A 25,035-nucleotide genomic window follows, 5' to 3' on the forward strand; every position below is an offset into this window, starting at 1 on the left:
CTAATGCAGCTCACTCAACTGATATTTACAGTGTGCCTCTGGTTCTCTTTTACTGAGCAGTCACAGTCAACTTAGGATGTGAAATACTATAAATGTTTTTGTGGGTTTTTTGGGCTATGTGGCCATGTTCTAGAATAGTTTCTTCCAGATGTTTCTAGAACATGGCCACACAGCCTGAAAAACCCACAAAAAACTATGGATGCCGTCCATAAAAGCCTTCGACTTCACACTATAAATGTTATTCTTACAAGGTCTATCACTTTACATTTACTCTAATAGATCTGCTGCATTCATGCCCAATCATCAGATCTGGGAACTGCCCAGGATTTAGAATGAAGATCCCATTACCTTTTGTTGGCTTCTCAATGTCTTACTTCTAGATGAAGTAAGAAGAAAACACCACAAATAAGAATTAAAGCATTTTTAGGCTTGAAAGCAAATATACTAAACCAAGAGACAGGAAAAAAAATCAGGTAAAAAGGATTATCCTAGGCAGAGACATTAATAAATAATAATAATAAATAAAATCTTTATTTATACCCCGCCCTTCCAAAAGATCAGGGCGGCTTACAAATGCAGAACATGCTATAGTGTAAATTGTATTGCAAACTTTTAAAAGAGCTCTATCTGGGTATTCTCACTGCAATCAATTGTAATGTTATAAAAATGGAGACAGGGGCTGAGCCTCTGCCACCATGGCATTCTGGTGATCTTCCTGCTAGCAGCCATTCTGGTTCAGGGATTCTTTTCCAAACTCTGTGACTGAGGAAACAATGTGATTTAGATTCCAAATCAAACAGAAGACCTAAACACATACAAAGGCTTCTTCCTACAGAGATGCCCCACACCACAGCAACTAGTAGAATGTCTGGAGAGTGCAACAGGAGGGCAAGAGCTGGCTAGTGTGACCCCACTTCTCACTGCCCTGTGATTATAAAGGTCAGGAGGGCAACCCTCACCTTTCCAAAAGCTAAAGTAACATAATCTTCTATTTGACCTGGTTTGAGTTGTCAGCAGCTTATAATTGCTAAAGTAGCATCCTCATTCTGTATGGAAAAGATAGTGTTTGGTTCCTTATTATTTTTCCTTAAATAATCAAAAGATTCAAGAAAGATCCCATAATCTTTACCAAGCTTATAAAGTCCCCCTTGGATCATATTAATTCAGAAATGTCAGCAAGAGAAAGAATATTGCTAATGTCAATTCTGTCCCTGGTCCCAAAGCTGGGAGGATACTGCAGTGTTGTTTAGCATAATATCAGGTCTTCAAGCAGAGCTTGTTAAATCTAGGAATCACCACTTAACAGCCATTGAGGGGTTGTTGGTCATAGCTGTATAATTGATTAACATCTCTTTTGTCCTGCTTGAGTGGACACTTATTAGAATTAACATAAGAGGCAACACAGATAGTGTCAGGATGCTGGTAAACTCAGTTGTGTAGAACAAAAGAAACTGTGATTATTTAAAAAACAATGACGAATAAAACTGCCAACTATACATGTTGGGTGGCAAATGTTTAAAAGTAACTGGACAAGGAGAAATCAGTATTAAACTGTATTGAATTCTTGATTCTTTATACAGTAGTATCTTTTTAAAGGATTATTCTGTTGACTGAGCAGCAATTGCTCAGATGAAAACACAAATGATAAGTGACATAAGGGGGGAAAGGCCCAATTAAACTGTCAATCGCCATTAATAAGTTGCATTATCTTTTATGAGGATTAACAATTTAAAGTTGACAGCACCAGACTATGAATGATTTAGGAGGGCCATTCTGCTTTAAAATGTTAACATCATGTGGAAGTTGTAAACCTTCTTCTCTCTGTACAGCAAAGAAAAACTTGTAAAATGATTCTGAGCTTAGGAGAAATTATATCCAGAGCTATCCATGTAAACAATAAGTGACAAAATATTTCCAGAGGTGAATCCCATTCCTTATGCAGCATAATTCATTCACAGCTATTTTTCTACTTAATCATTCAATTTAGCTATCTGCAGTACACATGAAGTTTAAATAACATAAATGAGGTCTTGCCATTTCTCTGCCAGAAGCACAGAATGAAATGATAACAACTGTTCTTCAGTTCTTGCAATGTAGACTCTTTTGTTCATAGGATATAATTATCTTATTCCTAACCCTATTTTTGTGTACAGAAATGTTTGTGTGTTCATGCCTTCAAGTTCTCTGTCAACCTATGGCAGCCCCATGAATTTCACAGGGTTTTTCTTAGGCAAGGAATTCTCAGAAGTGGTTTTGCCAATTCTTTACTCTGAAATAAGGCTATAGGACCTGGTATTCATTGGTGGTCTCCCATACAAGTACTAACCAGGGCTGACCCTGCTTAGTTTCCAAGATTGGATGGAATTGGTGGCTCTAGGGTATTTAGGCTGCTAATGGGGGTGAAATAGAGGGGGTACCTAATATGAAGAAGTCTTCAAAATTCTCAAGGATGGGTTTCACAATCAGCAGTGGCACAAGCACAATATCGTTTTTTTTCCTTACAGGAATTCCCCCACCACTGTCCAATAATCATTATGCAGACTTCACAACAGGTTGGGCCTACTGTTATTTTAGGTTGGGTGGACATAGATGTTTGGAAAGGGCAGCCAGCACAGAAAAATATGGTGAAGGAATATTCAGAGAAAATTCAGCAATATGGTCCTCTCACCTACACAGGATGAAATAAAGGGTGCAGGAGGAAAAAGAAATCTTAAAATAACCTTCTGAGAAATTTTTGCTCAGCTGCAGGCACACACAAATGATTCCCTTTGATTATTGTCTTCTGATGGCCAAACTTAAATAATTCAGATTTTGTTAAGCAAGTCATATTCTCAGCCTCAGAGGATGGCAATGACAAATCCCCTCTGAAGAAATTGGTCAAGAAAACCCTGAGATAGGTTCACCTTTTTTGTTGTTGTTATCCACTCTCGAGCTGATCTCAGTGCATGGCAACCCTGTAGATGAGACATCTCCAAGACTCCCTATGCTCCACTGCTCTGCTCAGGTCCTGCAAATTCATACCATGACCTCCTTTCATCCATCTAGCATGTGGCCTTCCTCTGTTTCTGCTTTCCTCCACCTTTCCTAGCATTATTGTTTTTTCCAATGAGTTGTGCCTCCTCCTCATGCCACCTTAGAGTCATCAAAAGTCAAAATCACTTGAAGGCACACACCTCCTAAAGGATAAAGAAATCTTGAGTCTCCAAAGAAGTACCTCTTTGTACTGCTAATAGCATTCAAATTTTATCTTCTGGACTTTGCAATATTTTGTTCTCAGTGCCACATGGCCAGGAGGAGGAGAGGCCTGCTTGAATACATATCCCTTCACAGAACAACACACCAACACCTCAAGAAAATGCAGGCCTGTGACTAATATAGTCGGGGGGGTTTCATCCTGTATAAATTTTAACAACTTTTCATGAGAAAGAATCCAGTGGAACTTTGAAAGCTTGTATCATGTATTTTGTACATTTTGGTTGGTCAAATAAAGGTATCACTGTTTTGTGGATTTTTGATGTTATTGTACTCAACAACAACAAAAAGGAACACTGCACTCTGCTTGCTTCTTTATTTACTGTGAGATAACTGTGAATTTTTTGAAAATGCGCTTACAAAGCTAACCACATGTGCTTGATCTCACCTGCTGCCCAGATACAAACCAATGTAAAAACAACAATAAGCAAGCTTTAGTCATAGCAAAATGCAAGTCTTGTCAATGCCACTGCACTTGTAGAACTGTTTTCTTCCCCCCCCCCCTTCCTTCCTGCTTTTAGCAACATTTTTTCAGAAAGTGAAAATCTATCAGGAAGCTCCCCAAAAAGGTGGGGAGGAGAATATGTTCCCTATAATGGAGCTAGCTGTCTTTGTTCCTATCTCTGTTGGGTCCATTTCAGCACAAACATAACATCAAAGGCACACCTACTAAAGGAGATCTAAGCACCAGTGTGCCACCTGCACATCATTTTATTATGGGGAAATGGCAAACCTTCTTCCCCTCCTATGCCCAATGATTTGTTTGAATGAGTAGTCACTCTGATTAGCCTGACTCAATTGCATGATTAATAATAGCTTTTTATTTAGGAAATGAATCCAAACACAAATGTGCATGGAAGAAGCACAGTGTAGATAAATGTGATAATTAACAATATATTCTGCAAACTAGCTAGGAAATGTAACAGGAAATCCCATGGGAACCATTTTCATTTCCTTCATGTTTGGACAATGATTTGTTTTGTTGGAATGCTCAAACAGTGCCTTCTGATCTGCGTTGCCTTGAGATATCTGAGCATTAAAAAAAACCCTAAGCTACAAGGAACATTTTATACACCCCCCCCATATTAGTTTGATTTTGATGCAATGCTTTGAAAGCTGCCAGACTAACCACTGTATGTAGCTGTTACTTTGTATTTTCTTGCTTTATTACATTTTCAGAATTAAAAAAAGAGAGAGATAAGCACCAGCACAAGCCACTGTTATCAATATCAAGGAGACACACACAAAAGATATTTGAACAAAATGAAATTTCCCATGTCAATAGCAGACAGGCTGCAGCTGGAAAGTGCTAGATAATTAAATTGAGGAAAGTATTGCAACTTTTGGACCTCTTATAGGGATATTTTATGTCTCACACAGATAAGAATTTGCACTTTAAAACACAGACATGAAGACTTCGTATCACGATTCAATGATACAACATTGGATACAATTTGTTTCCATTGTGACATCTTGTAAATAGTCATGAATTATCAGTGTGGCCATGTCTTCTTTCTAAAGATATGGTGTCTATCATTATCAACGACTCCATATTTGTCCATATTTAATAAAAAGAAAAAGATGGCTTTGTACTGGTCCAGTATCAGTGCAATGCTATGCATGTATGCTAAGAAGCAAGTAGAACTGAGTCCCCAAGCTGCATGGGGGCTGCTGCTACAGGCAAGAGGGCTTGTTATTGGTTTCAGTGGTGGAAATCAGCATGCTGTGCATGTGGCACACAGGGCAATGTGGTGTCGTGTGTAGGGCGGGGGGCGAGTGAGCCTATTTAAGGGCTGGCCACTCCCTCACACGCTCTTCCTAGTTGTTTATGTGTGCATGGGTTTGCAAACTCAGGTTGCATCTACACTGTAGAATTAATGCAGTTTGACATTGCTTTAAATGTCATAGCTCAGTGTTATGAAATTCTGGATTTTGTAGTTTTGTGAGATTTTTAGCCTCTGTCACAGAGCTTTGGTGCCAAATAAACTGCAAATCCTAGCTTTACATAGGATGTAGCCATGACGGTTAAACCGGTATCAAATTCCATTAATACTGCAGTGTGCCAGCATCCTCAATTTTAAAATTCTTTATTAAATCTACAGGCAAGGGAGGAAATGAAAAAATAAAATTAATGAAGGGATCAGCAATAGTCATTAGCCGTTCAGGTACCTTTGAGGGATGCCCCCACTATCCTGATTTTCTTTTTTAAAAGACTTCCATAATGCCCCCAACATCATCTAGGAGTGTGGGCCAATCCTGCCATGTTTCTGCCCTCTTTCTACAGTTTTACTTCATATTTATATACATACATACATATATGCCTCTGATATGTCTAAAATGCTGGGAGGGGGATGAAGAAGAAATTGGCTTTCATACCCCATGGAGCAAATTTGAGCCAATTATTTTTCCAAAGAAATAGAAATTGTCCTACCTTCCTAGAATGAATATGGATAGTGATACATTGTTCTGTGAATTACCTCAAAATCTGTAGGATCACATCTCCTGAATGCAAAAATAAAATATCTGGAGATTCATACCGCTAGTTTACAGTGCAGTACTACGTGAGGATGCTTGTGAAATTCCCCCCTTCAAAAAAAAACAACAACCCCAAAAACAAATAATGATCCAAACTATTATTTCTGATGGAAAGATCAGGACAATTATCCTTTGGATTTTTCACTTCTCTGAAATGTTTAATGAAATTCATGTTCAAAATCATTACAAAACCATGAAGAAAATTTCTATTTTAGGATAAAATAAATTTAATTTTGGTTTTCTTTTAAAATCACAAATTAATTCAGAAATAGGATGAACTGCTTTCCAATGAACATGTGTATCACTGAAGTGGAACAGAAATTAGCTTTTCATCCCTGACCCTGTAATTATCTACTCAGAATAAAATTCTCTGTTTTTCAGTACATCTCTGTGACTGCGTCATCTTTCTGAAATACTTGTAGCCTCCTGTTTTGACTGTGATGTTTCTTTCAAACCCCACCTTCTTATAGCTTAGGGGTATATGCTGATAATTTGCTTAGTAATACATTACTTGAGAATCTGAAACACAATTAGGTATGCATGCATTATTTCATGCTTTCATAAGGGAACTTCATGTTCAGCTCTCTAAACATTTCATAGAATCATAGAATCATAGAGTTGGAAGAGACTGCTAGGGTCATCCAGTCCTACCCCCTGCAATGCAGGAAATCTAAATCAAAGCATCCCCGACAGATGGCCACCCAGCCTCTGCTTAAAGACCTCCAAAGAAGGAGACTCCATCACACTCTGAGGGAGTTTGTTCCACTGTCAAACAGCCCTTACTGTCAGGAAGTTCCTCCTAATGTTGAGGTGGAATCTCTTTTCCTGCAGTTTGCATCCACTGTTCCGCGTTATGGTCTCTGGAGCAGCAGAAAACAAGCTTGCTCCCTCCTCAACATGACATCCCTTCAAATATTTCCTCAACATGACATCCCTTCAAATATTTAAACAAGGCTATCATATCACCTCTTAACCTTCTCTTCTCCAGGCTAAACTAACCCGTGTTGACTTTTTGTGATTATGACATTGCTTTCTAGATGTTCACAGACTCTGTTTAATGATCTGCTCTGGAATCTTTCCTGGTATTGATGTCAGACTAACTGGACGATAATTGTTTGGATCCTCTTTTCCCCTTTTTGAAGATGGGAACAACGTTTGCCCTCCTCCAGTCTGCTGGGACTTCTCTTGTTCTCCAGTAGTTCTCAAAGATTATTGCCAATGGCTCCGATATTATATTTGCCAGTACTTTTAATACCCTTGGATGTAGTTCATCTGGTCCTGGAGACTTATATCCGTTTAGGTTAAACAGATATTCCTGTACTATCTCTTTACTTATTCTGTGCTGAAATTCCCCTGTTCTGTTCTCTGTTCCATTATTCTCAGGTTGAGCACCCTTTGCCTTTTCTGAGAAGACTGAAGCAAAAAAGGTGTTGAGTAATTCTGCCTTTTCTCTATCTTCTGTTAGCATTTTGTCAGCTTCTGCATGCAGTGGGTCTAACATTTCCTTCTTCTTCCTTTTGCTGCGGACATATCCAAAACAGCCCTTTTTGTTGTTCTTAACCTTTCTGGCAAGCCTGAGTTCATTCTGCGCTTTAGCTTTTCTGACTTTACCACTACACGTGCTTGCTATTTGTTTGAATTCCTCTTTGGTGATTTCCCCATTTTTTCATGTCTTATGCATGCTCAGTTTAAAAGTTAGCTCAGTTGAAAGTTCCTTAGTCATCCATCCTGGTTTGTTGAGACATCTCCCCTTTTTCTTCCTCTCTGGAACTGTTTGAAATCGTGCCTTCAGTATCTCCCTTTTAAGAAACTCCCATCCGTCTTGAACTCCCTTCTCTTTTAGTATTGCTGACCATGGGATCACCCCCAGTATTTCTTTAAGTTTACTAAAATCAGCTTTCCTAAAGTCTAGAATGTGTGTCTGACTATGCCTGGCTTCTCCTTTCCCCCAGTATGCATATAAATAAGCAAAGAACCAAATAGAAACACTTGTGGATTATTGAGCCCTTTGCAATATTCCTAAAATATGTCCCAGAAGTTAAAAAGAGCATTGTTGATGGCAAAAATAAAATAAAATAAAAGTTTAGTACTCATTATCTCCATGATGTCACACCTTGTTTATTTTCAGCAGGTGGGAATACTGAAAATAAAATAAAATATTAGCCTTTACTTAAAGAGAAAAGAAAATAGTAACCTTTACCCAAATATTTAGAAAACACGTAGAAAATTTTGTAATGGGTATGAAACAACACAAAGGATATTCCAAGGTTTGACTTATGTCTGACTTTCAAATGTGTATGTTCTTTCCAAATTATATATTGTATTCTTTGTTAGTAACTTGAATGATGATGGTGATAGGCTCAGATTAGATAGGCAAGATTTTTTTACAAAAATATGACTGGCACTCATTTCATAATTTATAGACATTTATGTCTCGATTCTACAAAACACTATTTATAAATCTTATTCTCTTAAGGGAGGAACATAATGGGACACAATTTCTGAGGTACAGAGGTTTACTACATGTGGGTTCTCACTGCTTGCAGTGAGCAAAGAAACTTTGCAACTGTCCAGCCAGCAGTGGGTGCCAAAACTTGACATAATATTAAAATACATATTAACAAGGGAATTAGGAGAAGGGACTGATTATTATCAGGATTATAGGTCAGGAAAGTGAATTTAATTCTTTACTTCCTTCTTAATGCACTGTCAAAAATGCTCCCTTGAAAAAGGTGTTCATTAGACAAAAATGAGGAAAAATTTGAGTATTCTTTATGTCTGATTCACTACTAAAGATCACTGTTGTTATTCAGAAAAGGAATTGTAGCCATCCAGAGGTGGCTAGAGTGTTAACTTAAAGAAGCAGAAACAGGGAGCATCCAATGGAATCCCTAGAAGAAATTGTCTCAAGAAGCTCAAAAAACAGTAACTGTTTTTTCACTTGTCTAGTAAACAGTTTGAGAAATTTTTGAACTTTTTTGAATTTTTTATTCTAAATGGTCTCTGAGGAGCAAGTTGGGAACATATACAGGTCAAAATGAATAGGAGGTTTTTTAAACTTTAAAACTCAACAATCTTTTCAGACATGTCTCCAGTTTCTTATATGGCCTATCAACCTAGCCAGCACAGCCAGAAGTCAGGAATGATGGTATTTGAAATCAAGTAGCATTTAGAGGGCTACATGTTCCTCAGCCAAGTTCTATGTGCTCCTGATGCAAGTCCTCTGCTCCAAGCAAAATTATTTCCCTAGTAGTGGGAGGTAGTGACATAAAGTTGATTTCTAATCAAGAGACAACCTATGGCAATAATCTAGAGAAAACTAATGAGACAAAATGAAAATATCTGAAGAATACAAACTATGAGTTTGTTTAATATAATTCTAGACAAAAAAGTAGTTTCACTTTCTCATTTATAACTATTAAGAAATATGGATTAACTGAAAGTATGTTCCTTCATTAATTATCTTCCCACTTATATGTTCTCTCCCATCAAACATGGGCTACTGGAATAATTTATCTTGTCAATAGCATGATAAAGCAACTATTATTATGAATGCACTGCCTTGTGGAGATGGGTGATTTTTTTTTGTGTTTTAAATAAAGGACTGAGTGGGGTAACATTTGTCCTATGAAAAAAATTTTCATTTGGAATTTTTTCCCCTGAAATGGCAAACACCAGTGCTTTCTTTTTTGAGGTGATGTAGGGTTAGTCATAAAAAATCAAATTGAATGCTATTCAAATTGTAGGCTATTTCTTTCTAGACAACAAATATTTTATTTTAAAGGGAACAATTAAAGAGAAACACAAATTCAACAGACTACAATACTGTACATAACTGTACATTGTACTTATGTGCAAGGTTTATTGGTCTGCACATGCACAAAAATGAATCAATTATTGTTTATTGACAACAAAAATAATTGTTTTCCATAGAAGGAATTTACATTAATGAAAACACTGAATTATATATTGCATGTGGGAACCACAATCTTAACATATATTCTGTAAACAACCACTGGTGTCTACTGAACTGAACATTAAGCACATGTAATTCAGCATGGAGGTCACTGTACTAGCATTGTAGTAACCATTACCTACCCAAATACATGTCAATTACAACTCTCTCTCTCTCTCTCTCTTTTTTAAACAATCTAATCACTAGTTGTCTATAATCAGTTGAATCACTCCAGAGAAAATAAGATTCAATTAGTTAAACATGATTCTGAGGATCTGGACATAATTAACTTGCATTAATATAATCATTATTAATAATATAAAATGTCAGCATTATGGAATTCATTTAATGTTTCTGAATATTTAAAGAGGTAAGAACCTGAATTAAAAGACTGTCATTTAGAATTAGTGCTAACTTGAGTGCACTGTAACCACTGCCTCCCAAAATAACAGTATTTCCATTCATATCAGTCAAACTAATCTGGAAGAGATTATTTTTGTATTAACCAGCAATATAAAAACTCCATACCATCTTTTCAGATATTAAAGACTCCTCCATGTGATTTGAACTCATTTAAATTGCAAATGTTTCATATTCCCCAAGGAATACATAAATACAGCTGCAACATAATATTCTGTGCTCTCAAAAATTATTTTGTGCTCCCAACAATTATTACCAGAATATTTTAGCAGATGGATCTATGGATATCTCAGATCAGTAGTTCTCAGACTGTCCTCTAGATGTTTTTGAGTCTGACTTCAGGAAGCCACAGCCAGCATGGCCAATGGTAAGAGAACTGGAGGTTTGAAATCAAAAATATGAGGTGGGCCAAAGGGTGAGAAGCACTGTCTTAGATCACTGTCTTTGGGCCTCTAAATGTTTTGGACATCTACTCCCAGAAGCCCCAGAAACTGTGAGAGCTGAAATCTAAAACATCTGAAACAACAAATTTTAAGAACCACTCCCTTAGACTGTGTGCTCTATGTTAAGAGTGGGGTATAGCTCTTCAAGATGTTATTGGAACTTAATTCCCTGATATGAGTTGCAATCCAGCATTTCTAGAGCCACACATTGTTCTTCCCTTCTGTACACTCTCGTCCCTCTACATTTGCAGCTTTGACTTTTGCGGATTTGATTATTCACAAATTTTATTACTATGTTCTATCTAGAAACATCTAGGTTCTCCAGGACAATTCTATGGTCAACTTTAACCAAAAGTTTCACTAAAGGACCTAAAGGTTCCTAGAGAGAACACATTTGTAGTTCCTCTAGTAAAATTCTATGGTCAATGTCTGGCAAATGTTGACCACAGAGTTGCACTGGAGGACCTAGAGATTACTAGAGAGGTGTTCTTTCAAGTAAAAACATACTGTTTTTGTTATTTGTGGTTTTTCCACATTCACGGGGGTCCTGTGCCCCTAACCTCAGAGAATGTGGAGGGACGAGTGTATATGAATGTAGTTAAGGGAGGAATCTGGATTGTATTTTGAGTGTCTGAACCTGTGCAGCATTTCCACTTGTCTCGAACTGAATGGAAGCACTCATTGACCACAATACAAGCCTGTGCAAGGCTTCTGAGCAAGTAGGTTATTACATGCACAAATTAATTATAAAACAGGATAGATAAACCTGATACTACTATATACAAATTTTGATATTCATCTATCTATATAGATATTGGTAACTGTGTAAAATAATAATTATTGTGTTTTAAGTTTTAATTTTGATAGTTTTACATTTCAGACTGTTTATCACTGCATATTAAAAGTCAACCCAAACATCTCACACATAAAGACATATTTAGTTAAAACACATTCACAGAACCCCTTTATTAAGAAGTGGGAAAACTGAGCAGTAATATTTTATTACTGGATACAAAGATACACATGGAAAATGACAATGCTATCATATATGACAAAAGAAAGCTTATGTGTCACAAAAGGACATCCTTTTATTGCTTCAAACAACAGCAAAATATCAACATTCATTTTCTAAAATATTGAGTATTACATATATGAGGATGATTTTTAAAAAATGACGTTTGTGTGCTGGGAGGTAGTATAGAAATACCATAAACAAAAATACAAGGAAACAAATAAATACCTTATATGAATGGCATCAATACTGTATTCGCATCACAAGGAAAGTTCAAATGATGGCTGAATCAATCTAGATTTGGAATCTTTGCTGTGCAGGTTCTTTTATCTATTTAAAAGAGGTAAAAAGGTAACAAAAAATCTTAGATGTTTCACATCTGTAAATAATAACCTCTAGAATTCAAACTTGCAGAATTTTAGGGACAAAGTAAGTTAGATTGTAAAGTTTCAGTGTAACAACTTCAAGACGAGGATGTGAATTTTTAAAGAACATAATATGCAAAAATAAAAATGAAAAGAAATCAACAATTATATATTTATTTATTTATGGTATACAGCTGTCCCTCCACATTCATAGAGGTTAGGGGTGAAGGACCCCCATGAATGTGGGGAAATTGCAAAAGGGGGGGGGGGTAAAAGCTGAGCTGATGCACTTGTCCACTTCCCTCTCCCTCCAGCCCTGTAACTGGATCAGCTGGACAAGGTTCTTATGGTGCAATTGTCCTGCCTCATTCACAAAATTTTACAGGACATCCAGAAAAATTTCAATTTATTTGTAAGTCTCCTCAGTTTTTTAAACTTTTTCTTCTGTCTTTTTACTTATAATAGAAAACTTATTAAGAATAAAAAGACAGAACAATTGCACAACATTTTTTATTTTAGCAGAGTCCTGTGCCTAGAAGCATCCTAATAGTGCTATTTCCCCCCCCCCAAATCATCATAACATGATCTAGAAAAAATTTAAATTGAATGAAGCCAGTGTTTCCTTGCTTCTTTAGAGAACATGCTGTAGCTTGGTGGTACATTGTTTGCACCAAGGGAGCATAAGGTTCATTCTTTACTCTCTCTCATTAAAAGAAACGTAGATAAAAAGCCAAGGGGGAGTCTTCTGCTTAAGACACTGGCCAACTAAATAGAACACTACTTGATCAGATAGCTAAATATCCTGGTTTACTAAGAGAGGGGTGAAACCGACCATCAAAATGAAGAAGCTTCCAGATGCTTTGAAGGTATAGAGTTTAGATTATACAAGCCTCCAAAGCATCCCGATGCCACACTGAAGCTGCACTAAGACTGGAGCAAAAAGGAGCCTGGGTAACACAACTCCTAGTGGTGCTGGTCAGTTCCTGCATTCACAGCCCACCTTGGGAGCAAGCCATGCGGTCTGTTTGGATTTGACCCACTTGCGACCGGAGCAGACTCGGGCCATGCCCATCTGCTATGGCCTATAGCTACATATCCTGGTTCACATTAATATATTTTCTAGAATGTGAGGGAAAAGATTACTTTTATGAAATAATCATGTTATTGTCCAAAATTCTGATACTTTTAGCTTCTAATAATAATAATAATAATAATAATAATAATAATAATAATAATAATAATAATAAATTTATTTATATTTTCCCGCCTCTCCCTACAGATCGAGGTGGGATTACAGTCAGTATCAATTCACAATACGTCATAATTACAATTAGATAAAATCAGCTCATATAATAACACATCTCTTAAAAACACACAAATCACAATACAATTTAAAAACGAGAACATCCTGAGGTAGATATATATTTGGGGTGATTTCCTCTACAGAGGGTCAGGAGGGTATGCTTGCTGGAAGAGATAGGTTTTCAGTGTCACATAAACATCTTCTACAGTGACACATAAACATTTAAAAAATGGACCCTATAATTTTCTTCATAGTATGTTCATGTCTCAATTGATATAGCTTTGTTAGTCGATATATTGAATTTATTTAACTGTGCTGTGCTCCTCTTTTTGCCCACAGAGAAAATGAATGTAATGAATTCTCCAAAATTATATGAATTTATCCATTTTCTCTCATTGAATAATATAACATTTTGGACTACTCTCTGATTCCTAGCAGGGATCCAAGAACTCCACAGTTGTTTATGACAAAGTTTCTTTGAAGAAAGAAATATCAGTAGGGTTAAAAGGAAGTGCTAGTCAGATGGAAAATCAGTGATCAAATCTTTATTTTTTTATTTATGTGGAGTATTTATACGCCTCTCTTCAGCTACGAAGTCTTACAAATTGGCTTACAAATTTTTAATTAGACATTTTCCTGCTCTCAGGCTTACAACCTAAATAGACATGACACAAAAAGAGAAGGGAATGGCAGTGGGAAAGGGGATCAAGTCCAGCAATTCTTTTCTCCTTCTGAGGTCATGATGATGGCAGAAGGACTGGCGAGAATGCCCTTCTTCATTCTCTGGGCCAGACCTGGTGGAGCTGGGCTAATTTTGTAACAGCCGCCCACAGATGGTCACTTATACCCAGCCCATTAAAGGATGTTCTGTTAAGAGATCTGGCATGCACAGCCTTCAACCAACAGGCGGATCGAGAGGTGGGAAACCTTCTTCCACCTATGAAGCCCTCTTAGCAGAAAGAACAGGGCAAATATATCTTGCTGTCATTAATACTAATTTTATAAAATATATACTTTTTAAAAAATGAAATGTGATCTATATTTTCACATGCTTTCTCAGGTTTTCTTGTAGATCTGAAACATTTCTGTACAAGTCCCCTGGGCTATAGAATGAATTTATCCTACTTACTACATGAACAATCCATAATCCTGGGTAATGAAATAAAGACCAATACATGTCTGGATGCTCCTAACGAGGCCAAATGAGCAGGGAAATCACCCAGATGTTTTCAGTTACATTATAAAAATCAGTGCCAGGAGGAAATTATAGTTACTATTTCTATACTTTTTAGTGTAAAAAGTACTGTTTCTTACTTTGTTAAAAAAGTAACATATACAATTTCACTTTCAGGATCAAGTTACATGTTACATGGGGTTAAATACTACTTTGCTTCATTTTTAAAGACTTTAAATCAGCTGGGAAAGTCATGAGTCACAGCAGGGCAAAGATGGAAGAAGCATAACTGATTTTATTTTCACTTCAGTTTTTTTTTTCTGGTCAGAATCTTCCTCTGCAATATACTAGTGATGCTGCTGTTATTATTTATTATCTTCATTACATTTCCTCATAGGTGTTTATTCTATTTTGAAATTAATTTTAAAAATACAGGCAATAAATCAGAATGCATGTAATAACATTACAAGATGAGCAAAGTAAACTGGATGATTATGGGCCCAAACAGACATGCCAAAATAAAGCTCCTTTGGAGGTAAGCTGTTTAAATGACACAAGCATCTTAAGAGGCCAGAAACTGTGCCAAAGCTGCACTCTGGTCCTTAGGACTGGAGCGTGGCTTTGGTGCAGGTTTCAGCCTCTTAGGACGCATGCAGCATTTAAACAGTATACTTCCAAAGTGACTCGAAGCAGCTTTATTTTGGCCTGTCTGTTCAGGCCCAAAATATACTCTATATACTTATGTGTAAGTCTTGAAATTTAGGTCAAAAAATTGACCCAAAAAATCTGAGTCAGTTTATCCATGGGTCAATATAGGTACAGTACTGTACTTTAACTCTCATTTAAATACAAACCAGCTCCTGGTGAAAGGCAAAAGTGTCATCTGCTCTGGAATCACTTGAACCCCCTCTATTTTTTCTTCTCTCCAGCCTTTAGTATGAGCAGAAACAATTATACCTGGTGGAATTTTGTAAGTTCTTTGGCATTATTTTTCTTTGCTTTGACCTTTACATCCTTTGTTAGATGACTCTAAATTCTACCCTTGGCTTATCCATGGTTCATATCAAAATCCATAATTCTGACCCCAAAACCTGCCCTCAACTTATACATGAAGTCAACTTATAGTTGAGTCTCTCTCTCTCTCTCTCTCTCTCTCTCACACACACACACACACACACACTGTATAATGAATATGCTTGTGAAATGGCAAAAAGACAGCCTAAATTGAAATTCATTTTCTAATGAACGACTGGGCACGGAAGTCACTTAATGACTTTTGAAAAGTTACTTTTTTATCTGTAGCTCCCAGAATCTTCCCACCCCCCAGCCAACATGGCCAGCGGTCATGCTGGCTAAGAAATAATGGCAGATGTATTCTCAAAAATAAACATTTTCAAGCTCTGGTGATATAGTGCATTGCCTGAATCCAACTGCAAATTCCAACAAGGGTTGACCCACTGAATCAAGCAGAATTGTATATCAATAATCCAATTGACTCAATAGGTCTTCTCTAATTTTGAATAGAATTAATCCATGGCTGAGATTCAATCAGCTCCTCAGATGTTGTCAATGTGTGTGTGAGTCAGGAAAAATGCAGGTAGAATGCTTGGACTGATTATTGGGGGGAAACAACTAGGACATAATGCAAAATGAAATCGTTAAGCTTTCTGCTTTCTGCTCATTTATTTGGATACACAAATTTTGTTATTATGTTATTTTTTAAAAAAATCTATATTTTTCCTTAATCCATAAGCAAATTCACATAAAACTGAGTAACAATATGTCGACTCAGAAATAAAGCTCAATCAGACCTGTTGGGAATTAATCCAAGTGGTATAGGATTGCAACCTATATCATGGATGGAATTCATTCAGCTCCTCAGATGTTGTCAATTTGTATGTCATAAACCAGGTTAGCAAACGGTAAGAAATTAAGTTCAACAACATGTAGAGGGCCACCTTTGGCCTAAATCCATTTGCTAGTCCCAACAAGAGCAGAGCCACTGCCACAATTGCAGAGTGCCAGGTCAACATTTATGGAAATGCCAGTAGTTTCAAAGGGGCAAAGCAGATGGGCAGCTTGGAGCGGTCAGCCTGGGACCATGGCAACCAGACACCTCAGTCCTGAAGTCATCTGCTGCCACAGTCCCAAATGGACTGGCGGCAAAGCGTGGCTTTTTGCCGCTCCTTTTCAGGCTGGTTTCGGGCTGCCTTAGGCGGCCTCAGAGCGGCTTCCACCTGCATCAGGGGCATACATCGACTGCACACCACATCCTCGAAGAAGCCAGAAGCCACTCTATTTTGCTTGTCTTTTTCATGCCAATGGTTGTACCATGGTAGTTAGACTAGCAGATTTAGATCTGAAAACCCTAAATGTAATCCCTTCACACACAAACACACCCACCAACCATAATAAATCCAATATATGATTCTAAAATACCTTCACAACATCATAGATCATCTGGAAAACTAGAATATGGGCTTCAGAGAGAAATATAGACAAGCTTTTTAGACAACTCTCCTTCCTACTCTAGCAGTAGAAATTAATCTTATTTCAGATTTTCTTTTTCATCATCCAAGGCTGCTATACTATGGAGACATATGTGAGCATAAACCACAGTAGGATTTACTTCTGAGTATAAATGGATGTGATTGATCTGCTATTCTGATTATGACTAGACATTCCATATTTTAAGATGGCATATTTTCACATTGAAAAATAGGTTTTTGGCTCCAAGTAAAGTTATTTCCACTCTTCTAAGGGTGGAACTTTGCTTGTTGCTGATTTCTTGAAATGGTTTGACTCTTAGTGATAATTAGTTAATAGTTAACTGTAAATCCTACTGTGGTTTATGCTTTTCTTCTAAAATTCTAGTTCTGAAGCCCTATAAAGCTTCTTATAATTTGCCAGCAGGGGGCAGGACAATGTCTATGTGTAAATCACTACTATGAAGGAACATATATGTTATGTACCAAAATGGTATTCGGAAATAGGGGAAGGGGATTCTCTTCAGCAATATATATCAAAGAACATTGTGCATGAAAATATCATTTAAAAAGTGATTGATTGTACATTAAGAATAAACTATTGGGAAGTTATTTTTTAAAAAAAAAAACAAAACAAAAACAATTAGTTGCATAATTCACAGCAAAATCCCAGAATCCCAAGTGTACTAGCGAAAGGCAGGGACAAAACAGTGCTTCAGTGTCATGAATACATGCTAAGAATGAAAATAGGTTTGTCTCAGGATTATGTTTTTAGATTGAGAAATCCAAGTTGAAAAGGAGTGCAAAGGGGTTATAAACATGGTCTGAAGGTAATTTTATACATAATTTTAAACAAATAATTGAGCGCATGAAACAATGAACCATCAGAAAGCAAAGTTGTTATATCTTAGTCACCCATGTGGGCAATTTTGAATTTTGGAATATTTTGGATTTTGGAATTCCAGATAAGGGAGACTCAATCTGTATTACCATGAAAAATAAAAGGGGGTGGGGGTGGGTGGAATCATCCAACTCATCTGAAGATCAAAATCAGCCACAAAGTTGTATTAAAGAGAAGTGTACAAAGGTGTCATGCGACAATACATTACTCCATACAGCTATCTATGTAGCTGGAGGAACACGTTTTGCCCCCTGTTTTAATTGACACATGGAAATAAAGAGAGGTCACTGTTTTTTCCTAACACTTGTATAGTTAGTTGGTGCATCCCATTCCATTGCCACACTCCATGATTTGTTTATCCAGTCTAAATCCCACTGAACTCTTCCAATTTTTACAAGTTACCAACCAAACTCAAAAGATCATGAAAGAAGTTAAAAGTTTATGAGAGAAGGCCTAGTTGTATTACCATAAAACAATAAACCTGGTTCTGGTGAAAAATCAGTATCCTTGGTTGTAATTTCACCCATCTCTTTATACACTGCTTTTTGAAAAAATTTTGATTTAATAAAAAGACACACCAGATAATCAGAAACCATTGCAAAGTACTACAAAGTTACTCAGAAGTTATCCAGGAATCTACAAGTAAATTCCTGATGCTTGGCTGAATCACTATAATCCCAGAAAAGATTATCTTGATACTCAATATCATTTTTTAAAACCAAAGGTGCCACCTAAAATTGTGAAACAGGGTTCAAAATCAGATTTGAGAGGATGAGGGAAGTCTTCTTTACTGAGTCAATGTAGCAGTCTGTTTCACCCAAGGTCCCCAGGCCTCAAGGGTTTTAAGTGTGAATGCTTTTATCTCTTTTATATATCTTGCCTAAACTATACAAACTGGAAATGCGATGGTTCCAACCAGTGACATGAAAGACATTTCACTTTTATTATGGAACTAAAGTCTTGGCTTGTTGCAACACAAGGTTCAGCATTAATGTTCTGTGAGAGTAAGGTTTCTTTTTTAAGGGAGAAGGATTTAATGGCAGTTTTATGGAAAAAGTGGTAAATTTTAAACAATTTTAATGTACAGGATGTTGCAAAAACCTAGGGCAGGTACCAAGGTAAAACTGTTGCAAAGCTTAAAGAAAAAGAAGAAAAGACACAGTGACAGATCTATAGCAGCTTTTAAAATGTATTTTAACAGAAAACCCTTCATTTTCAAAGACCTGTATTGGTCCTTATTTGGACAAATGCTATATGAATCGTCAGATGGGTTTAGAAATACGTTTTGGTACCATTCAGTTAAAGTGAACATTATTGGTCTCATTTTGTATTTTCTTAAGCAAGGCTTACTGAGTTCAAAGTATATTCCCAAGTATCAACTGAAGTCTAAGTCCTGTAGATGAGATTTAAATATCATACTGGGAAGCATATTTTCAGCAATACTGACATGAACAAACATCCTTCCTTATAAATGTTGGCTTTCATTCTGAAAGAATGTGGACAGAACACACATTACATCCAATATTTTGCTGGTGACTTCTACTTAAAAATGCTTTACCAACCTTGGGCTAGGATCCTATAGCATCAAACCTCTCATGCAGTGGATTCTACACAAATGGCATGACAGTTCCACCATTGGTGGACCTGAGCACACCTGTGGTGGAGGTCATGCCATTTGTGTAGGATCCACTGCCTGGGATCCAATACTTCATTCTAGACTAGAGCAAAATGTCCCCAAAATGTGCACCTCCCAGCATAGGTCGGCTTTATACATAGTTGACTATTTCTTTTACAATTAGTAGTGAAGGGTCCTTGAAGTTGAGGCTGTATGGGAGGGAAAACACAGATGATAAAGCACTTCTTTCATTCTTCCTTGGCTCTGAGGATAGCATGGAATCAGGCATATATGGAGATGGTCTCTGGTAGAAGGCTGCAAATCAACTATGCTGGGCAGTATTTACACTCTGCCAGTATTGTCTAGGATCTCATCCTTACACTTCTACTTTTTCTTCCCTACAATTTTGTCACAATTTTTTAAAAAAAGACAAATCTACAGCTGATCTGCTTTTCTATGTCTACACAGTTTTAACAAATTTAAAAATTCACTTTAAAAAAAATGAAACTAAAAATTGTTCAACCATTTTCCATTTTCTCTTTCATGTCCAATAAATGAACTCTACTGAAATCTTAACTCTGAATAAAGGAAATCAAAATTAGGATGGGCAGCCTTTAAGTTTAGAAGAGCAGTGAGTGCTCCTATAATATGATGGCCCATCAGTGAACCTGTACGATAGACAGTCAAACATCAATGAAAGGAAGGAAAGAAATCTCCAGGTGCACAGGAAAAAATGCTGTTTATTGAATCCAATAGGTTTTGAAAAGAGTTCCCCCACAGGCACATTCTTCAACAAACAGTTTTATTGTGTTATCTGCACTCTGTTTTTAAGAATGCCCCTAAGAGAGAAATCTGACAAAAATGTACCAGACTAAATAAAACAAAAAACAATAAAAAACCCCAAAACCTACATTTTTATTGTGAATCTAATGGTTTCTTGACTTCTTTTCATTCTACAGAGCTGCCTATCCTCCTAGTATGTTGAGTTCTTCCACATAAATCACATAATGTATAAGACGAGCCTTTTCAAAAGATGGCATAGCACAAGTGCCTCCCAATGGCAAGGTATAAATGGATTGATAGTACCACTTCTCTAACAAACAGTTCCAGACTGCATTGACTAATGGATGAAAAGAGGAATTGCTTCTGGATACGTCCACCATTTTTGCTTCTTAGTTCCTTTTTCTATGCTCATGAATACTGTACATGGTTTGTGTCCTTTTAAAAGGTCATTTATTTTCATCAGCTCTATGTTGCTTTTATTATTCCTTAAATGTTACAATCCAGAGTTTGGTTAAAAGTGTCTCAATAAAAACAGCAACAACCCCATTATATAAATCATTCCCATTTACTGTTGCCAAGTTGGAACATATTACAGACCTCCTTGCTTAGATGTTCAATAGACATTATCACAATACACACATGGTGAACTACATAAAAATAAATCCACATCTGGATACAGTGGGCTATTCCATGCTATTTCTGCTGTTAGTGCAAATTCTACTGATGATAAGCTTGTCCACTGCCTTTATCAGATATTCCATCCACATCAACTAATTTACTGGCTGCTCAACACAATTTTTAGTTTAAATTGCAGTTGTGACCTTCAACCTCTCAATTTTTTTATATATATATAAATCCATAGGTGTGAACCTTGTAGAGTTGGTAAAAACAAAACCTTTCACTTATATTACAGGGCAATAAAATACAAGCAAACAAGCTGCCATTTTAAAGAGAAAGTTTTCATTCTTCTTGCTTTCCTGCTGTTACTGAGGAAACTCAAGAACAAATTATGAAAATCAACAGATATGACCAGTTTGTAAACTATAATACAACAGGAGTAGTTATTTTAGACTGACAGAAAGCCTGTAATACAATACAGTATAACATAACTTTAGCTCTTTATTTTTCAGCAGACAAAATAGCATTTTCCCCAAAAGGTTTGATATTGCCAGTTACTGAGATGTTACCCTGAACAACAAAACACAGTCCCTATGTTTAAACAAATAGCTAATTATGGAGAAGGCAGAGGAAACATGTCTTCTGTTCAAGACATAGCCCTATACTACATACTATATCGTTCTGTTAAAAAGTGGAAAATCCTGTGACACTTCAAAATTCAACAGGTTTTATTTGATTTAACATTTCACAGACTACCGTCCATTTTACCAGTTGCAATTTCATCATATGAAAGTAAGCCTTTTGCTGTATACACCCAAATGTTTTATTTTGAAGTACCTTTTCTGATCCCTTGGCTCATTTTCCTGACAAATATGTATACAAAATCCTCTAACAACATAAAACTTGAAATCACACAATCAAACAAATCACAGACTATGAATTTATCATGTGCACCCAGGTAAGCTTTTCTCACAGCTCAAGATCAGACAAAGAATTTTGATTAGCTCCTCTAGAACTATTCACATTAATGGAGCAGGATGAGAAATAAACCAGTATTTAATGCTTTTTATAAAACTGTGTGAAATTTGCACACACACACACACACACACACACACACAGAGAGAGAGAGAGAGAGAGAGAGAAGAGAGGGGGAGATATATATATATATATACACACACACACACATACTTCCCTTGTACTTACATTTCTTCCTGTAAAATGTGCAGGCTCTTCTGAAGTGGAATGTATGAGAAAATATAGAATGGCATAGGTCTCAAGGTCTTCTCATAGTAGTGACAATCTATGATTTCTGTCTATTTCCTCCATCCCCACTGTCCCAATTATATTTTCCTGTATCACAACCTAAGCTATGCACAAGGATCTCCTACAGACAGGCCACTACAGCAGCTGCAGACGATAGACGAAAACAGAAAAAAAATGTTCCCCAGGCAGTATTCTGTATGTGATTTGCAAGTATATAACACAATAACCTGACTGGTCATAATTCTTACTTTTATATGCCCTGCAACTTTCAGTTAAAAAGCAATGTTTGACTTGTGAATGAAGGCAAAGCTTGGGTTGTCATAGTTTAGTTATATTATGAGAAGAAAAGACTCACTAGAAAAGACCATAGTGCTTGATAAATTTGAGGGGAATAGGAAAAGAGGAAGACCACATTCCAGATGGATAGATGCAATTAGAGAAGCCACAGCCATGAAGCTGCAAGAGCTGAGCAGAGTGGTTGAGGATAGGGTGACTCTGAGGTCTCTCATTCACAGGGTCACCATAGGTCAAAGTCGACTTGAAGGCAGTTAACAACAAACAACAACAATGGAAATTTGGGCTGGTTGTGATCTATGTCACAGGATTTGCTAGAGAAATGAAGATCCAGGCTCATGAAGCTCTTTACATATTTGGCAGTTTCATAGAAATAAGAAATAACAACTTTATTTCTCTTGCAAAATTTCCATTTACCAATATTCTCATGCAATTTCCACTTCCTATTCATTGCTGTACATTCCAATTCAGCGTAGGTGGAGGTGAGATGCACTTTCACATGTCTAATTATACACTTCACCTTAACTAAGCACTTTGAAAGATGACACACACTAATTGCAGATTAGCGTCTTTATTTTGCAAAGACATATGCATGGAAAGTTTAGGAAACAAGAAAGTACAATCTTAGTAGTCTGTTGTGGGCAGCAAAGATAAGCCCCTTTTCTCAAAAGCAAAGCTGGAGGTTTTTATATTTTGATCAAAAAATGGGAGGGGAGATGAATAAAAGTAATATAGATTTAGTGGATATACTATCTAGCAACCATGCTTTTGTTTATGTTATTTATGTTACATATAATATTTTGTTCACTATTACCCCCCCCCCGCGCCCGAGACATTGTTTTGAATTGTAGCTCCATAGCACAAAAGCTTTTATTTCCCACTAAAGGCACAAGCATACTAAACTTCTGCTTCTACATTTTAGTTTTCTTTTCAGTGCATTTTTCAGCCTTGCAATCTAATATACATTTAAGGAGGAGTAAGCCTCACTGAACTCAGTGGGGCTCATTTTGTGTGTGTGTCCTGTTGATATGCCACTTAATCTACCTGTCACTTTATCTCCTTTTAGGCATTTGGTCTGAAGTAATGATTCTCCTCTGAACACTTCATCTCTATTCATTTTCTTCTCTGACCTCTCTCTGACACCTCACACAGCATACAAGCCTCCCAGTTATTGCTGTTAGTTCTAACTGTTACATGCTGGAGACTCAAGAGCGCCCAAGTTATAGTCATAGAGGGCTATTGACAGGAGTTGCTAGAGCATTTCAAAAGCCTTCAAGTTTGAAGGCAGTGAGGGTAGGAGAGATAGAAGACTTATGGCCATTTAGAACCCAGAAGCTCCTTAACCAAAACAGGTGCAGGTAGGTTGAAGATACTTTACCTAGAAGAATAGTCTAGGCTAGCTCCTCTGGGACATTACTTCACTGTTCTAACAACTATCTCAATAAAAATAATACTTTCCCTGCCATTTAGTGAATGGAAGGAAAACTGGGTCTCCAGATATTGGAGCTACATCTCAAATGCTACCTGGAGATCTGAGTCCACCAGAATCTGGAAGCTCAAAGGCTTACCATCCCAGGTTTGGTATTCACCCTCTGCCCACAGATAGCAGCCAAAATAGCTTTAAAGGAAAATAGACTAATTTTTGAAAGACAGACCCTATAAAGTTCAGGATCACAGGTTTTATACCTTTAAAACACCAGTTATTGAGAAACAATAGTATATATGTGGTGTGTGTGTGCTTTTTTCTTCAAACGTTGGTGAAGAGCCGCACTCAGCCATAGAAGAAACACAATGTTGGCCCAAATAAATCATTAGTCTCCTCTCAAGCTATTCCCCCAAACCATCTGTTCTAGCAAACTTGGTAATTCACTTTTCACCCCTAAAGTCAAATACTCCATTTGTATACCCATTCCATTTCTCTGATACTTTTTCTATTCAGTTTTGTACACATCTCTGCTCAGGTGAAAGACAAATTAGATGACCTTGGGAAAAGTGAAATCCTAGCTTACTTGGATTTTAGAGAACTATTCTGAAATATGGGAATTAGACATCAACTGTACTGGATGGTAAGTGCCTGAAGCTGAAACACGTTGCTAAGTAATGAGTCACATGAAATTAATCTGAGCAATAGGTGATATTTACAGATATTTGCAAACAATTTGGCAGCTAGTATTTTTAATAAGAAAATTAAGCATGTGGTGAAAATTAATTAAAGAATACTAATCTTAAATTGCCTAAATATATAGATTTTCCCCTCCAAAGATTACATCTAATACTCCAATAACATTTCTGGTGACAAAACGTGACTTTCAGTGTAGCCTCTAAAGAGCATCAGTCAAAACAGAAGGATGAGTCACTGCAATCCATACAGAATCAGAAACTAATAGGGAAACAGCAATTTACAGTACAATGGCATTCACAGCAGTGGCACATGGAGTCCAGGTTCTTTAAGTATTCTGTAAATAATAATTTTGAAAGGTGCAACTGACATGGAGAAAGGACACAGTGATGAATCATCATAGTTTAAGTAAATTTTTGCCTGATTAAATGCATTGTTTTGCAGACACCTGCATGCCGCTGTCTGATGTGCTAGGACAGATTGAATTGTTCAGAGTC

General features: G+C 36.8%; 1 protein-coding gene across 3 annotated transcripts in view; it reads right to left on the reverse strand.

The window, feature by feature from the left end:
* Positions 1–25,035, reverse strand: part of SYT1 (synaptotagmin 1) — a 404,236-nt gene that overhangs the window by 295,934 nt on the left and 83,267 nt on the right. For 2 of the 3 annotated variants that reach the window (XM_042470299.1, XM_042470297.1), the window contains exon 2: positions 11,846–11,947. The exons of the other annotated variant lie outside the window; for it this stretch is intronic. The gene's annotated coding sequence lies outside the window, so the exon portion shown is untranslated. The remainder of the gene's footprint in view (positions 1–11,845; positions 11,948–25,035) is intronic. 3 annotated transcript variants of the gene reach the window in all.

Source organism: Sceloporus undulatus, chromosome 5 (assembly GCF_019175285.1).
Source record: "Sceloporus undulatus isolate JIND9_A2432 ecotype Alabama chromosome 5, SceUnd_v1.1, whole genome shotgun sequence".
NCBI lineage: Eukaryota > Metazoa > Chordata > Lepidosauria > Squamata > Phrynosomatidae > Sceloporus > Sceloporus undulatus.